The 11,789-nt window shown below is 38.7% G+C and overlaps 1 non-coding gene across 1 annotated transcript; it reads left to right on the top strand.

The window, feature by feature from the left end:
* Nucleotides 1-6,297: 6,297 nt before the first annotated feature.
* Nucleotides 6,298-6,403, top strand: LOC128282813 (small nucleolar RNA R71). The gene has a single exon (XR_008273167.1). It is a non-coding gene; the product is annotated as a small nucleolar RNA R71 (small nucleolar RNA).
* Nucleotides 6,404-11,789: the final 5,386 nt, after the last annotated feature.

Below are 11,789 nucleotides of genomic sequence, written 5' to 3'. Positions count from 1 at the left end.
GAGTTTTGGAACTCGAGATAAGATTTTTAAAGTGACTGTGATACAGTTAGCCAGCTTGTCTGGAAATTTTAAAATGAACTGTGTAAATAAATGAATTAAGTCCGTTAACACCTCATGTTCGACTCCGGCAACGGTCTCGGGTACGGGGCGTTACATGAATAATTGAGACTTTTCTCTAATTAACACCCTAGGGTTGGATTAACTCGATCTATGGATCCCCTTATTAGGTTTCACGCTAATCCGACAAAATCTTGTCACCCTATGTCTAGGCGCGCAAACAACTCCGCTTAATTATGACAAATGTTCTCTTAGACAGGGTCTATTTCTCCTCTGAATAAGAGCTTATCTTGAATCAGTATCCTGGGACATCAACACAAGAATTAAGAACACATAATTAAGAACAAGTTAAATATTTATCATACAATTCAGAAAATAATAACAAGATTCGTCTTAGGTTTCATTCCCCTTAGGTATTTAGTGGATTTAGTTCATAACTAAAAAGGAAAACATCTCAGAAGAATAACGAATACAAAACATAAAGAAAACCCAAAACTTCTGAAGGGAAATTGAGGAGAGATCTTCAGTCTTGATGGTGAATCCAGCTTCTGAGATGAATCAATCAGCTTCCTTGGAGTAATTCCTTACTCCCTATTCCGTGCCTCCCATTTTTTACTCCTATAGGGTGTATTTATAGGCTTTGGAATGCCTAAGAGCCCTCAAAATTAGCCTTTTCAGAATTGGATTGAACTTGGGCTCGATAGGGACACGCCTGTGTGACACGCCCGTGTGTGATTACTTCAGGCTGCGCTCGAGCTTGCCAAATTGACACAGCCGTATGGTATGCCTGTGTGAGGAGGTCCAGGCCGTGTTGATTTCGTACTGTTTCCCATTTTTTTCGGTTTTGGCTCGTTTCTCGTTCCTTTTGCTCTCCTATGCTGTCCTAAGTATAAAACATGAAATTAAAGCATTAGGAGCATTGAATTCACCAATTCAAATAGGAAATCATCCATAAAATGCGTTAAACATGGGGTAAAAATATGTATAAATTACGGTTTATCAAATACCCCCACACTTAAGCATTTGCTTATCCTTATGCAAAATTCCCAACTTATAATTTCTATCGATAATATCTAAAAATAATTTATAGGTAATCATACATTGAGAATTCAACTAAAAGAACATAAAAGTTTCTAACATTCCAAGTTGAGCATTTTCTCCTGAAAACATAGGTGTCTCTCCTCATTTAAGTAATTACCTTTGATTCAGAATATCACAGAGTTTCATATCCTCACTAAAGATTCACTCAAATCACTCGAAGTGTTTTAAGGACAATAGATGAAGCACTCAATAGTCAATAATGAAAAGTCATTACCATAGGCTTGCGTGAAATCAAATCTCCGCCACTGATAAATTGAGATGGAACATCAATCAAAAGGTCTTTAGAGGGTTGTAATGAGGCTTGGTTAGGGGGTGTGGTCACAAGCTAAAAGAAAGGGTTAGAATCGAGATTGAATTGAAAAATTGCCTAACTAGACAAAGAGTTAATCATCACTTGCGTACAATAGAGCTTCTTCTCAGAATATGGAATTACTAATGTGTAGACATAGTTTTTTTTTTAAAAAAAACAAGTTAAATAAGATAGAGTAACTATTAAGAACAAGACATAGCTAAGCAATTTACTCAACTCAAATCTCGAAAAAAATAGGGATTAATTTAGGGGATTTCAACAATAATGGGTTAAGGGTTAATATTAAGGGTAATACAAGAAATGGCTTATTAGGCTCAAGGGGGTTTACTAGGGGTTAATCGTGGAGGTAGGCTTTTCATGGTATGAGTGGGTTAATCCTAAGTGCCTTAATCATTTTGACATATCAAATCAAATGGTGTGGTCTCGACATGCATAATCAAGCAAGTTCTAGAATAATAGTTCAATACTGACGCACTCAAAAAATTCTAAAATCTAATAAAAATAAAATGTAATTTTAATAAAAAAAAAACATAAAATAATAAATAAATTTTTTTAAACATCTTCATCGCTGGATGGTTCGCGAGGTGGGTCTGGTGATGAGATGTGGAGGTGCTGAAAAATTTGCTATAGAGTAGTATCAATGTTGTCAAATCATTGAAAACACTGCTGCTCGAATCTAGTGAGGCACTCAGAGATGTCAGCAAATGAAGCCGCCACATGAATTGGATGAAAGGGTGGTGGTGGCGGCTGAGTCGGTGGGTCCTCGTGCTGTGGAGGGACATCATCAGGAATGTCCTCGTAGGCCTCCTCCTCAGTAGATTGGGCGAGATGATATTGGGGAGGGTAGGTTCCTCGACGCCTCTCGATCATCCTCATGCTAAGCATGCTCGAGATGCCTTGTGGAGACATCTGGCCGATGAAGGTAAGGGATGATTCCTGGGCCGCGTGCTGAGGAGCCCGAAGTGTTGAGCTAACTGAGTAACATAGGGGCCAATGGAGATGACCCCCTTCTTATGCCGCTTCGTCTGATGTTGAATCGCGAGGGCGATGAAATAGGCAAGGTCGATGACGTGCCCATGTGACAAATACCATAAGAAGTAGGCGTCGTGAGTGTTGATGTCGCCAGTGCTCTCTCACCTCCCTGTAATCGTGTGAGCCAAAATGGCATGTAGGTATCCCAGGGATGGTGGGAGAACTAATGCCTTGGAGCGGCTAGGATTGTAGGAAGCTGCGCTAGGGGCCAAAGTGTGCCAGCACTTCGAAGGAGAGAAATGTATGTGACGAGTGAGAGCATGTAGTTCATTCTCCTCCTTGAACTCCTCGGCATATAAGCCCACTGCAATATCGAACTCTGGGATGCTTAGCTGGCGGACCAACCCGCCTAGGCGAAACTGGACCGTGCCGGGATCATCGTAATTCACCATTACTGTCTGAAGATGGAACGTTGAGCATAGTTCCATCATGAGTTCAAGGTATGTTGGTTCGATGGTCCCAAAGAACAGCTCCCAAGGGTTGGTGGTTAGGAGGGCCCAAATCGCATCAGCCAACTAAACTTGTTCCACGATAGCCCAGTCGATGCAGCGGCCCGTAATTAAAGGTCGGGCCTGAAGTATTTGGAAAAGCTCTTCTTCGGGCCCTCGGGGGAACTGCAAGAGAGGGTGACAAATTTTCGTGGTTGGACCCGTGGAAGATGACGCTCCCTTCCTCTTCTTCGAAGCAGGTACGATGGTTTTCTTTCCTTGTGAAGACGACATGGTACTTGCAATCAAAAACCATTAATTCATTTTGAGGAATGATCAAAGTAAAATGAAGAGAATTTGTAAATAACAATCATAATTTCATCAACTACTAAGACTAACAAGTTAATCAAAGCAATCAATTGTATAGCATAAAAATGGCAACGAATTTCATGGAATGCAACATGTGTGAATGATGAAAAATGTTAACACTAAAGACATGAGTATATATATTGTTCCAATCATGAATATTTACTTCTAACTAATCAAATAAAGTAGAGAAATCATATAATGAGTAAGAATTTTAACATGAGAAAGATAATAACTATTCTTGATATAACATTTGTATGATAAAAATAAGAAAGGAACATGAAAAATTTCATATTATTAAGATAAATAGCCCTAGAAATTAGTAAGAATAAACGAGAAAAGAGTGAACAAACACTAGAAAGAGGAGAATGGGCGTCAAAAATGGAGTTGGAGGCGGTGCACAGGCGTGGCAAGGAGGCCGTGTGGAATTGCAGTGGCTAGGGTAAGGGATTTTGAGTGGGGAAGACAATGAATAGTGCAGGGTATTTATAGATTTTGGGGCACACGGCCAGGTAACACGCCCGTGTTCCCCAATATCAGCCCGTGTGATTCGCGAATTTTGAATTTGGGTGCGTCTGACATTTAGTACACGCTCGTGTTCCTTGGGCGTGTGGGTGCCCACGGCCGTGTCTGACGTTGTTCGCTTCTCCCACGCTCGTGTATTCAGACCCACGCCTGTGTCTATCTAACAGGTTCGACCACGGGAACTAGACACGGGCATGTCGTACGCCAGTGCTGTTTTAATAGGTTCACCCACGATTCTTCCACACAAGCGTGTCTCACCCTCGTGTTGTTTTGGCAGGTTCGACCAAGACCATATCGCACGACCGTGGCTTTTTGTCCTAGCCCGTGTTTGGGAAAAATTGTTGTCCTGTTTTCACACAGCCCTAAGCACGCCCGTGCTCTTGGCCGTGTCCCTGTGGAAAACCTGTATTCAAGCGCTCCGTTAGTAATTAGATGTTGAAGACTAAATTTTAAAGAAGTTAATACAGTTAGTGCTCGGGTTGCCTCCTGAGAAGCGCTTATTTATAGTCTAAGCTCGACTTACCTCTTCGTTGAATGATCATAGTTGTTTGAGGAGTTTATACTCCTCTTTCCTGCTATTAATCTCATCAAAATAAGGTTTTAAATGGGTGTTGTTTACCTTAAAAGTGCTGAACTTAGGATGACTCACCTCGACCGTACTGAATGGGAAAATGCTGAGTACCGTAAGAGGGATTTCTTCATTCGATGTGGTAGCGACAATGTGGGGATCTGTGGTATCTAATAAGACTCTATCTCCAACATTAAGTTGATTTGGAAAAGGATTGAGCTTGTTCTGTTGTAGATTCAGTTTGTTAGGTGTTCTCAGTTTATTCATCCGCCATTCATCTAGCTCCTCAATTTGTAGCCTTCGATCTTCATGAATGGGTCCTCTTCTATTGCTTGAGAATGGTTCATGTACTTCCTTCAGACTCATTTCCTGCAAAGAAGGTTGCACCATATTGTTATTTTTAGTAGAATGGTTTAGACGATCACCTTTAATTTCCATTGTGTCTCCAGAATTGCGATCTTGAAGGGTGATTGTTTCATCTCCCACACAGAGTGTGAGTTCACCTGTGCCAACATCAATAATTGTTTTAGCATTTACTAAAAAAGGCCTTCCTAGAATTAAAGGAGTGTTGCTATCCTCCTCTATGTCTAGAACAATAAAGTCAACGGGAAATATAAATTTATCGATTTTAACTACACATCTTCAATAATACCCCTAGGAAATCTTATAGTTTTATTTACTAATTGAATGCTCATCCTAGTTTGTTTGGGTTTCCTGAGACTTAATTGTTTGAACATTTTGTAAGGAATGACGTTAATACTAGCCCCCCAATCAGCTAACGCATTATTAACATCTAAACTACCAATCAAGCAATGAATTGTAAAACTCCCTGGATCTTTAAGTTTGTTGGGTAGTTTATTTTAGAGAATAGCTGAGCAAACTGCGTTTAGCTCTACATGCGATGCCTCGTCCATCTTCCGCTTATTTGCTAAAAGCTCCATTAAAAATTTTATTGTGTTTGGCATCTGTGATAGAACTTCAATAAACGGTAAGTTAATATGTAATTTTTTTAAGAGTTTAAGGAATTTACGAAATTGTTCATCTGAGTGGTCTCTTCTTGTCGCGTTAGGGTATGGCACACAAGGTTTATATTTGACATTCACTGATTTGTTTTTATTGTGATTTACCTCACCTTGACCTTTTCTTGCCTCAATTCTGGCTCAGGCTCAACAAATCCTTCTTCACCTTGAACATTAATCGTGTTGAGTTGTTCCCTTGGTTTAGGTTCAGTATTACTTGGCAAGTTCCCTTGTGGTTGTTCGGAGATTAGTTTGGAAAGCTGGCCTATCTGAGTTTCGAGCCCTTGGATCGACTTGGTGTCTGGGAAATGTGTTTCTGACACCGAGATAAACTTTGTGAGCATCTCTTTAAGGTTCAGTTTCTTTTCCTATTGGTAGGGTGGTTGTTGGTAGCCTGGAGGTGGTTGTGGTCTTTGATTTCCTTAACTGCCCCACGAGAAATTGGGGTGGTTCTTCCAACCTGCATTGTAAGTGTTACTATATGGATTGTTTTGAGGTCGAGGATTATTACCCATGTAATTTAATTGCTCGTTATCTATGTTATGGCCATAAGGTTGGTATTCTGAATTGCTTGTTCCACCTCCACTTGCTTCGCACTGCATTACTGGGTGAACCTGTGAAGAACTAAGAAAACCATTAACCTTTTTATTTAGAAGTTCTACCTGGTTTGATAGCATAGTAATCGAATCGACATTATAAACGCCTGTTGTTTTAGTTGGTTTTGTCCTCATGACTTGCCATTGATAGTTATTCAGTGACATATCCTCTATAAACTCATAAGCATCTTCAGGTGTTTTATTATTGATGGTTCCGTAAGCAGCTGCGTTAACCATTTGCTGAGTCAAAGGATTTAGGCCATTATGGAATGTTTGAACCTGAAGCCAAAGCGGTAACCCGTAGTGAGGGTACCTTCTTAGTAAGTCCTTGTATCTCTTCCATGCATCATAAAGAGTTTCTAAGTCCATCTGCACAAACGAAGAGATATCATTACGTAATTTGGCCATTTTAGCCGGCGGGAAATACTTTAATAGAAATTTTTCAGTCATTTGTTCCCAAGTAGTGATTGACCCCCGTGGTAATAAGTTCAACCACTGTTTAGCTTTGTTCCTCAACGAAAAAGGGAATTACCGAAGATGAATGGCATCATCAGAAACACCATAATTTTACATGCATTGCATAGTTCTAAGAAGTTGGCTAAATGAGCATTGGGATCCTCATCCTGCAAACCATCAAACTGAACAAATTGCTGTATCATTTGAATAGTGTTAGGTTTTAGTTCAAAAGTATTTGCAGCTACAGCAGGTCTAACTATGCTCGATTCAGTTCTTGTTAAAGAAGGTTTAGCATAATCATACATAGTGTGTGGAGTAGGATTTTGATTAACCATAATTGTAGGAGGTAGCTGATTGTCTTGGTTTTTAGCCATCTCTGCAGTTGGGGTTTGAGTCTCATTCTCTGTGTATCTTAAGCTTCGCGTTATTTCTCTTTGGTTTCTGCAAACTGTGCGATCGATATCTTCGTCAAAAAGTAGTGGTCCTGACGGGTTTCTTCTAATCATAAACTATAAAAACCTGCCAAGAGAAGGAAAAAAAAGTAATAAAATTAAATTAAATTGCAATAAAAACAAGTGGCTAAAGTAATAAAAATTGAGTGTTCCTAATATCTTAGTTCCTCGGCAACGACGCCAAAAACTTGATCACATGATTTCGTGATAGGTTTTAAATATTTAAAATTAATCGTTCTTGAAACTAACTATTATCACAATGTAGGCAAGTGTACCTATCGAACAGTAGTATAGTTTTAGCAAGACTGGATTGTCGAACCCAAAGGAACTAAAAGTACTAGTAATGACTGTCTTTTTATTATCTAGCCTAAGAATAAAGAGGTTTTTTGTTTTAACTAACTAATTATCTAAACTAAGAATTCACAGAGAATGGAATTGGGGAATTGCTTTTGGGAAAATTGATTGAATTAAGACAATACCTAAGGAAAAATCCACCTACACTGTACTTGTTATTCTGGCTCCGAATCAAACGATTTATTCATTTAACTTGTTCCGTAGAGATCCTTAAGTTATGTTATTATCCCTATTCAAGACTAATAACGTCTAATCCCTAGATTGAATAATTGAGACTTTTCTCTAATTAACACCCTAGGGTTGCATTAACTCGATCTATGGATCCCCTTATTAGGTTTCACCCTAATCCAGAAAAATCTTGTCACCCTATGTCTAGGCATGCAAACAACTTCGCTTAATTATGACAAATGTACTCTTAGACAGGGTCTATTCCTCCTCTGAATAAGAGCTTATCTTGAATCAGTATCCTGGGATATAAAAATAAAAATTAAGAACACATAATTAAGAACAAGTTAAATATTTATCATACAATTCCGAAAATAATAACAATATTCGTCTTAGGTTTCATTCCACTTAGGTATTTAGGGGATTTAGTTCATAACTAAAAAGGAAAACATCTCAGAAGAATAACGAATACAAAACATAAAGAAATCCGAAAACTCCTGAAGGGAAATTGAGGAGCGATCTTTAGTCTTGATGGTGAATCCGGCTTCTAAAATGGATCAATCGGCTTCCTTGGAGTAATTCCTTACTCCCTATTCTGTGCCTCCCTTTTCTTCCTCCTCTAGGGTGTATTTATAGTCTTTGGAATGCCTAAGAGCCCTCAAAATTAGCTTTTTCAGTATCTATTCAATTTAAACTTCATGCTCACTTCAGAAATGAAGCTAATAAGGCCTAAAGATGAGCGACGAGTCCACTGGCATGAGAATCAAATGAAGTAGAGCGATAAGCACACTATCGATTGATCCAAATAAGCTTAATGACAACTTCCATTCCTGGCCGAGAAGGAAAGAGATGAAAGCAATCTGGCAGGGACACGTCCGTATGACATGCCCGTGTGTGATTACTTCAGAGTGTGCTCAAGCCTGCCAAATTGACACGGCCGTGTGGTATGGCTGTGTGAAGAGGTCCTGGCCGTGTTGATTTCGTACTTTGGCCCATTTTCTTCGGTTTTGGCCCTTTTCTCGTTCCTTTCGCTTTCCTATGCTCTCCTAAGTATAAAACATGAAATTAAAGCATTCAGAGCATCGAATTCACCAATTCTAATAATAAATCATCCATAAAATGCGTTAAACATGGGGTAAAAATATGTATAAATTACGGTTTATCAGTTAACAAGTCAAAACTGAGCATCAAGTGTCGTTAGGTTTATTACAGCCTATTATGATTCCTAAGTGGAATTGGGATAGAGTAATAATGGATTTCGTATCGGGTTTTCCCTTATCTCTGAGAAAGAAAGATGCGATCTGGGTTACGGTTGACAGATTGACGAAATTAGCTTATTTTATTGTGGTACGTATAGATTTCTTGCTTGATAAACTAGCTGAGTTGTATATTTCCAAAATTGTGAGATTACATGGTGTTCTTGTAATATCCCGAAATAGGGCCTAGTCAGAATAGTGGTTTTGGAACCACAAATTTGACGTAAAAATATTTATTTTATGATTATTTTGAGGTCTTGTAACACCCCTAACTCGTGACCGACGCCGGTGTCGGACACGAGGGGTTAACGAGACAAATCCTCTTAAAGTACCGACCAATTTGGCATTTCTGGACAGGCTGGAAAACTGCGTCACCGTCGCCTTAAAAATCATATCTCGAGTTCCAAAACTCGGAAACTGGTTTCGTAAATTTTCCCTGAATTTAGACTCATATATCCATCCATGGATTTATTTTTAGAATTTTGGTTGGGCCAATTGGTACAGTTTATTAGTTAAAGTCACCCATGTTACAGGGATCGACTGCTCTGACCTCCGCGCGTTACAACTTGAATATCTTTCTGTACAGGGCTTTAATACTGGTGCCGTTTGTTTCTAATGAAACTAGACTCAAAATGGAATCTGTACATATAAGGCATGACTCCTAATTCTTTCTGGATAATTTATGGTAAATTTTCAAAGTCACGACAGGGGACCCAGAAATCGTTCTGGCCCTGTCTCACGAGAACTTTAATATCTCCCAGTATACTGCTCATATGGTCGTTTCGTTTCGTCCATATAAAAATAGATTCATCAAGGATCAGTTCCATAATTTACTCACTATTTAATTCTACTTATACTATTTTTAGTGATTTTTCAATCTCATCTCACTGCTGCTGTCCGCAACAGTTACTGCAGTAGACTATGCCAATTTCATGAATTTTTCCTTGGCCTTAATCATCCATCATACATGACACAAATTATGGCCACCTTAACAAAATTTGAGTTTCTAAGACTCGTGGCTATAGGTTCTAGCATCCCACTCGACGACCACATAGGCCATTTTCACATGGCTTAAAGTTTACAACCCACAATTCGACAAAATATAATAGCCTATACATGCCAAATGTTCTTCAACAACAAAAAACAATACCACAAGATTTCAGCCGGTGTGATGACTTCAACGACGGTTCCGAAAGCACGCAACAATACGAGTCCAAGAGACCTAAAATGGGTGACAAGAAAACACCGAGTGAGTTTACAACTCAGTAAGTCATAAGCATTCGTCAATCCACCGATAAAGTTACTACTACATGTACAACAAATGAGGCTAGGTACTCGTCCATATCGAATCTATACCATAATACCTCGGACCTTTTGGTCCAATCTCGCACCAATTCATACATCCACATTTCATATTCTACACAACAAGGTAATCAAGCATTTTTACACATTAACTCATTTTCCAGCACAACCATACAATTTCAATCATCACATAGATTTAAGGCTTACCAAATTCAACCCCAAGCATGAACGTATTACCTATTCGTCATGAGCTCAAGGTACTTACCGATCCGCTGTCCATACTCACTCGATGGAGACACACCTCCATATAATTGTTCGATTGGAGATATTTATATATATATAGAGTACGCACACACAGTGCTTAATACTCGATTTCGCACACTTAGTGCCATGCGATTTAGGCCCGCACACACATTGCCATGCCCTTCGAGCTCGCACACTTAGTGCCATATATTTCCAGCATGCACACTTAGTGCCATATATTTCCAGCACGCACACTTAGTGCCAATCTCGTCACCGCACACACGTATTGCCAAGACACTTAGTGCCGAAAGCAAACTTTCTACACATTTCACTATTTCTTTTACATTCAACAATTGTCATCACTCCATACACATACATTTTCATTTATATATATATATCATCCCATTAAACACAATTGCATAAATTTTACAATCATTTAAGCAATATCAAATACGTGCTTAATGACTTACCTCGTGTTGGGTAAAATAGTTCCAAGTCGGCTACTCGATGACCTTCGTCTTTCCCTTGCTTGATTCTCCTTCTTTAACTCCTTGAGCTTAATCAATAAATCACTAGTTTAACCATCTTGCTAAACATTCATAATTCAACTACACATGCATATGTATGCTTGTATATTCGGCAACCATTCTTACTAATCGTCCATTTGGTCGATTATACACCTAACCGAATATGCACCAAAAACTTGATTCAACATTACCTACATACTCACTTTAATGGCCGAATATATATATATATGTACAATGTCAACTAACATCTTTTAATCACCTAATTTCATCTCATGAACATTTAATCAAATTTTCCCAATCTAGCATATTTTCACATCCATTTGTAACATCATGTACAAACACATATACACATATATCAAAACACAAATTTTTACCTATAATGCAACAAGCATAAATCGCACTTATGAGCATGCCATGGCGAATACATCCCACACCATCCCCTTTCAATTTTTGGTCATGGTTAAACAAAGAAAACTCCATGTCTTACTCAAGAATGCTAAAAGAAATTTCAAGAGTAGTCAATCCATCATTACATGTATCATCAACAAGCTTCACATTTAGCATGCAATGGCTTTAACACAATATCAACCTTGGCCAAATACCATTTCCATGGCATAACAAGGATTTGAACCATGGGCTAACATGAACATCAAGTTAGCAACTAAAACATGCATGAATCTCATGACACAACCTCAAACATACCTTAATCTTGACACAAGTATGACCAAATCTCCTTCTAGTTCTCTTCTAAACCAAGCATGAAGCAAAAATCCTTCCTTTTTCCCTTAGTATTTTCAGCCAAGATTTTGAGAATGAATGAACAATTTTTTTCCTTTCTTTTTCCTCTACTCACGGCAACAAAGGGGGGCATCCATGCTCATTTTTTTTCATTTCTTTATTTTTCTACATAATCCACTAACTAAACATGTTGGAAACATGTTCCTTGCCCATATTCTTGTCATGGCCGGCCACTCACCTTAGGAAGTGGGTTATTTGACATGCAAGGACAACTATTTTCCCACATGTATTAAT

The sequence above is a fragment of the Gossypium arboreum genome, chromosome 10 (genome assembly GCF_025698485.1).
Source record: "Gossypium arboreum isolate Shixiya-1 chromosome 10, ASM2569848v2, whole genome shotgun sequence".
NCBI lineage: Eukaryota > Viridiplantae > Streptophyta > Magnoliopsida > Malvales > Malvaceae > Gossypium > Gossypium arboreum.
This window is presented reverse-complemented; position numbering and strand designations above follow the sequence as displayed.